We start from the raw sequence: 6,062 nt of genomic DNA, 5'->3' as shown, positions 1-6,062 counted from the left end.
CCTGCAGCTGTTTGCGCATATTATAAACCTAGCTCTTTCAAATAGAATGTTGTGTCTCCCTACAAAATGCGTTTCAAACCAGTCTTTGACGGCACTGTAGTTAAGTTTCTCTTCCTCGGTCAACGTTGAAGCATTTAATATATCATCGGCTTCATCGCCCATAGATTAGATCAGTGTATTAACTTGAAATGCCTCATTTTTTCACGTTTCACGTTTAAGCCTGATGCCACCCTGTACCTTTCAAAGCGCCTGATCCATTTCGGCCAGTTTTGAATGTCCATACAAACAAAATTCTCCGGGGACTAATGCGAAATCCGTCAGCACTAGCCACTGGCCTGTCCGTGTTTGCGCCAGAGCCCGTTGAACTTGGGAGTCGCAAACCCTGAAATCCCGCCAGCTTCTTCCTCTTGCAACATGTTGCTTAGCAGTAGCTTAGTCCTTGCTCGTTAGCTAGCAAAATAATGATATGCGCTGTTTTATCTCCAACACTGTGCCCTCCCTGCTTTGAAACAGCCTGAATGTATGATTTACTTGGTACGTTCTTCACATTTATGTGAATTTTAAAACCACTTCTGACACCATGTAGTATGATCTAAAATAAAGACGCGTGACAACGAGGTTCTAGCTCCAACCTGTTTATTAACCTAACCCTCGCATGTCCTACATATGTACGGATACCCCCAAGGGACAACCTACTACACTACTAAAAGACACCAATAAGAAGAAGAGACTTGCTTGGACCAAGAAACATGATTAATGGACATTAGACTGGTGGAAATCTGTCCCTTGGTCTGATGAGTCCAAATTTGAGATTTTTGGTTCAAACCACTGTGTCTTTGTGAGACGCAGAGTGGGTGAATGGATGATCTCTGCATGTGTAGTTCCCACTGTGTAGCATGGAGGAGGAGGTGTGATGGTGCTTTGCTGGTGACACTAAGTGATTTATTTAGAATTCAAGGAACACTTAACCAGCATGGCTACCACTGTATTCTGCAACGATACGCCATGCCATCTGGCTTAGCGGGACTCTGTTTTTCAACAGGACAATGACCCAACACACCTCAGGCTGTATGGGGCTATTTGACCAAGGAGAGTGATGGAGTGCTGCATCAGATGACCTGGCCTCCACAATCCCCGATCTTATGAAATTGAGATGGTTTGGGATGAGTTGGACCGCGAAGTGAAGGAAAAGCAGCCAACAAGTGCTCAGCATATGTGGAAACTCCTTCAAGACCGTTGGAAAAGCATTCCAGGTTAGACTGGTTGAGAGAAAGCCAAAGAGTGTGCAAAGCTGTCCCTTAAGGAAAAGGATGGCTACTTGAAGAATATCAAATATGTTTGGATTGGTTTAAACCTTTAAACTTTGGTTACTACATGACTCATATGTGTTTTATAGTTTTGACATCTTAACTATTATTCTACAATGTAGAAAAATAGTCAAACAAGAAAAGCACTTGAATGGTAGGTGTGTCCAAACTTTTGACTGGAACTGTACACTCCTGTAGTGGTCTATCACATACTCCCTACACTAATGTGGAAATGGCGTTGCTCCTAAAGTGATACAAATGACAATGATGCTCCAATCCATGGACGTTAAGACATTTATATTCTGTGTCAATGATGGATGGAATGGCATCAAGAGGGTTCTAGTGCATGAGAGACGGGAGGGAGCCAATCTAACAGGAGCACAGGACGAAACAGTCCCAGGGCCATCTCCTGCCGATCTGCGAGCACTAGCGATCTCCACATGAGGGCGCTGTAACAGAGAGCAACTGGAGGCAGCATTGGCGTAATGAGAAGGTGACTGTACTTCTGAAACAGAGACATACACTACTACTACTACTACTACTACACACACACACACGGTTCTTACCTCCTCACTGGTAGAACTTCAGCTCCGTGTCCACACAGTCAAAGAACAGGTCCCCCAGTTCCTCTTCTGCTGGTGTTTCTCCACTGAGCAGGGCTGATATGTCCGTCAGACACTGGCCCTCCAACATCCTCAACGTCTCAGTCAGAGCATTCCCTGCGTCCTGAGGAACAGAAGCACACACGTGCAAAAATACACACATTAACGCCCCCACACACAAGCACAAGCGGAGAAGACCTGACAAACAGCAATTTGTGACGTTTGCAGGAAATTCTGAAAAGTTCATAGTCGGTAACGTACGTCACATAATATCCATCAGTCCATACCCACACTCATGTAAAAAATATATATATAACATGATGAAAGTGTTGCCTATTACATTAGGCCATGGCATACTCTACCCATATTTGATTCTAACCCCTCCTACACGTACCCGGGTTGGTCTCCATAGTCTGCAGGGCCCCTCATGGGCCTTGTACAGGTCGTGCCTGCGGTCCACTGAGGCTCTGGAAGCGCGGCTGCTTCCTGACCGGGTCGTCTGGGCCGTACTGTGGGGAGATCACCCACGACACTGGGGTCACAGACTCAGAGAAGATAAAAGGCTTGAAAACAGACCTGGCAGGACGGAAGACAGCCCCGGTAGGAGGAGGAGGGCAGGTGGTAAGGACCAAATGAAACACACAGACACAGAGAAACTCCTATCAGGACGCAGTTTTTCCAAAGGGGGAAATGATGAAGATGAAAAAGAGCAATAGAGAGATAAAAGACAAAGAGCGAATCTGAGTCTGAATCTTAAGAAGCACTTCCAGATAGCCTGAGGGGTTCCTGGGCCTGGTTCCAAACCAATCCCTTGCCACCTCTCCTACACCCTTGTTGAGTCCCTCTTGCAAAATCTGAAAGAACTGGAAAGGTATCAGCAAAATAGTAACATTACTACATAGCTCTCTGGTTAGCCAGGAGGATTTTCCTAAACATTTGTCACACACTTACCCAGCTCATTTAGAGGGGGCAGACAACAATGGGGTTGGGGGTCAGAATGATTTGTTTGGGACCAGGCCGGTGAGGTGACACACCTGGAGGGGTCGGGGGTGGCAGTGAGGAAGTGGATGCAGGGCAGGCTGGGGTCGCGGGGCAGGATGGACACCATGCTGCCAGTGGTGCGGAACCCCCCAGAGTCCATGCAGATCCCACTGGGCTTGTCCCTCAGGATGGACATCATCACCTCGGCCGTCACAGAACCTGGGGAAACCAGAAAAGGTATTGTCTAAGTAGGTTATTAGTCGTCTATTTTTATGGGAAAGCCGACCGGAGAGAAAATGGCAGGAGACAGGAAATTACATAAGCTAGTTACATTCAACATACTTTCTATGGTAAGAGGGGATACCAAGCCGTTATTAAAAATAGCTGTATAACAATACGGCAACCAAACCAACCATGTATAGGGTTGTTAACAGAGCCTGCTTTAACATCATTTTGGGAGTTTTTACAGTTATAAGGAGTTGAAAGTGTTGAAGTAGATTAGAATATAATAGAAAGAATGTTCTTCCTCACCATCATGCTGTTGGAGGAGCTGTGTGCCCCCACTGTGACGCTTCTTGGCCAGTTCCATCCTGGCGGGGGGGTTTTCAGACTTGAACACCTCGTTGAAGCAGAACTCTCCCTTGCCGCTCCACCAACCCCTGGCCTGGGCCACACTCCTCAGCTCTGGGTGCTCCGCCGAGATATCCGTCCCGATGGTCAGCGCATTGGAGATGTTCTTCACCCCCTCTGTGGGAAGCAAAGACAGGTTGGGGGGGTGCATAGTTGTATGCTGCTGGTAGAAGTTGCTCAGAGATGCACAGTTCTAGGATCAGCTTACCCTCCCACTATCCTAACCATAACCGTAAGGGTGAAACCACAAAACGAGTCTCCCGTGGGCAGATTTTGCGTATAGACTGAAGAATCTGCAGAGACTGAATGGGATGTGTGAGATAAGCATTGGAGCAGCATTGGTTTCCGGTTTTGGGGTTTTCGTCACTGATTATTTGCACGTATCAGGATTTAAGCGAAGGCGGTGCTTAAACTTCTTTGGTTCGCACGCTTGCCCACACAGATCGGGGGGGGGGGGGGTTTGGCTGAGATTTCTTTATGCGAGGGTGGAGACTCAATATTTGCCACTCTCAATTTCTAATACGGACTGTATGAACATATAAATTAATCACTCGGCTGACCAATTTCCGTGAGATTTTACTTCATAACAGAGACTACCCCGAAACGAACCTGTTTCAAAACGTCTGTCCACACTACAGCTCCAGTGATGTTAGAGCAATTTCCACACCATGTAACTTCCTGTGCCACCCCCAGCCCCCCGAAAACATCCATTCACACTACAGCTCCCACGGTGTTACGGCAGTTTCCTCACCTGTGACTTTCTGTGCCACCCAGAGCTTTCCGGCGGTCTCCAGGACCCAGGCCTCGTTGCGGTCCACCAGGAGGAAGGAGTTGTGGTAGCTGAAGGGAGCCGGGTCCTCCATGCATGGCCCCCCTGGCCGTGCTGCTCCAGCAGACCAGTGATCACACTCACCGCCCCCCAGGCACTGTCCGCACGCTCCAGTCCCAAGCTGTCAAGCAATAGAATAGAGTAGAGTAGAATAAAATAAATAAAAAAATAATATGCCATTTAGCAGACGCTTTTATCCAAAGCGACTTACAGTCATGTGTGCATACATTCTATGTATGGGTGGTCCCGGGAATCGAACCCACTACCCTGGCGTTACAAGCGCCATGCTCTACCAACTGAGCTACAGAAGGATAAAGTAGAGTAGAGTAGAATAGAGTAGAATACCGGTAGAATAGAACAGTGTTTCCCAACGATGGTCCTCGAGTACCCCCAACAGTACACATTTTTTGTTGTAGCTCTTGACAAACGCACCTCATTCAGCTCATTGAGGGCTTGATGATTATCTGACAAGTTGAATCAGGTGTGCTTGTCCAGGGTTACAATAAAAATGTGTACTGTTGGGGGTACTGAAGGACCAGGGTTGAAACACTGGAATAGAATAGTGGTAGAAGAGAATAGATCATGAGTAGAATAGAATCAGAATAGAACATTCTGTCTTATACTATTCCCCGGACACAATACATACACACAACTGTGAGTCTGCATAGGGTCAGCCACAGAGCAGCATAGGGTCAGCCACAGAGCAGCAACCCCTGGAGTAGGTTAGTCCTGCTGCTGCTATATCACTGTCAGTGGTACAACAGGACCAACTTGCGGCTGCCATTGCCAACTGCTAACAGTTACATTGATTTGTTCAGCATTACACTTCAATACGCTCCATGGTGCGTGAGCGTTACAAAAGTTCTTTAAAATGTTATGCTTATGACAATGTAAAGGCAGCTTTCTGACATAAGTGAAAACACACTTGGGCCGGATTCAATCAAAACTCCCATAGCAATGTTTGGGCAGTAGGACTATCTTTGTTTACACGACTAGTCCCTACGCACACATGTAAGTATTAACCTGTGATGAAGGAAGTCTACCTAGTACATTTAGCACATCTGCTACTAGCACATCTGCTACTGCCTAGCCCTATATTGCTATTCTGACTACGGGCTGAAATACTTGCACATCTCCAGTTAGGATATCTACTTTTCAACAAATTTACCAATGACATTAATGCATTGATTATTCACACCAAACTTTGAGTGATGTGATTCTGAAGTTCTTAAATAGATTCTTAAAGGGCAGCGCTACCCTATCGTTGTCTGAAGTAGACCGGCCAATCAGACCGCTCGGTCAGGAACCTGAACCAACGGCCAGCCAGCCCAGCCAGCTCAACTCGTCTCTCTATCTTTCAGACCAGGAGGTGATTCTGAAGTTGGGATTCACTTGGCCCCCAAAACAACACCACTGTTTGGTATGCTGGCCTACGGTCAGCCGGGCTTACCGGACCAGGTCCATTCCTAGTAGGGCTTCCCCTGGGTCGATAGCTTCGCGGGTCCACACAGCCTCATTCCCGATGCAGACCCCCTTGTCGTTGGCCCCCATCTCGGCCCCCCACAGCCAGGGAGGCCGGCTGAGGACCACAGCATGGGTGTGTTCTGCTTGAGGGATCTGAATGTATGTGCACTGCAGGAGGAGAGATGGAGACTTCAATTCTCTTTTTATGTGATTGTAACATAAATTATACTGGCAAACCATACCAACACG

At 47.2% G+C, this 6,062-nt stretch overlaps 1 pseudogene; it reads right to left on the bottom strand.

The window, feature by feature from the left end:
• Positions 1-2,267: 2,267 nt before the first annotated feature.
• Positions 2,268-5,981, bottom strand: LOC124030752 (annotated as a pseudogene).
• Positions 5,982-6,062: the final 81 nt, after the last annotated feature.

The sequence above is a fragment of the Oncorhynchus gorbuscha genome, unplaced genomic scaffold (assembly GCF_021184085.1).
Source record: "Oncorhynchus gorbuscha isolate QuinsamMale2020 ecotype Even-year unplaced genomic scaffold, OgorEven_v1.0 Un_scaffold_15038, whole genome shotgun sequence".
NCBI lineage: Eukaryota > Metazoa > Chordata > Actinopteri > Salmoniformes > Salmonidae > Oncorhynchus > Oncorhynchus gorbuscha.
This window is presented reverse-complemented; position numbering and strand designations above follow the sequence as displayed.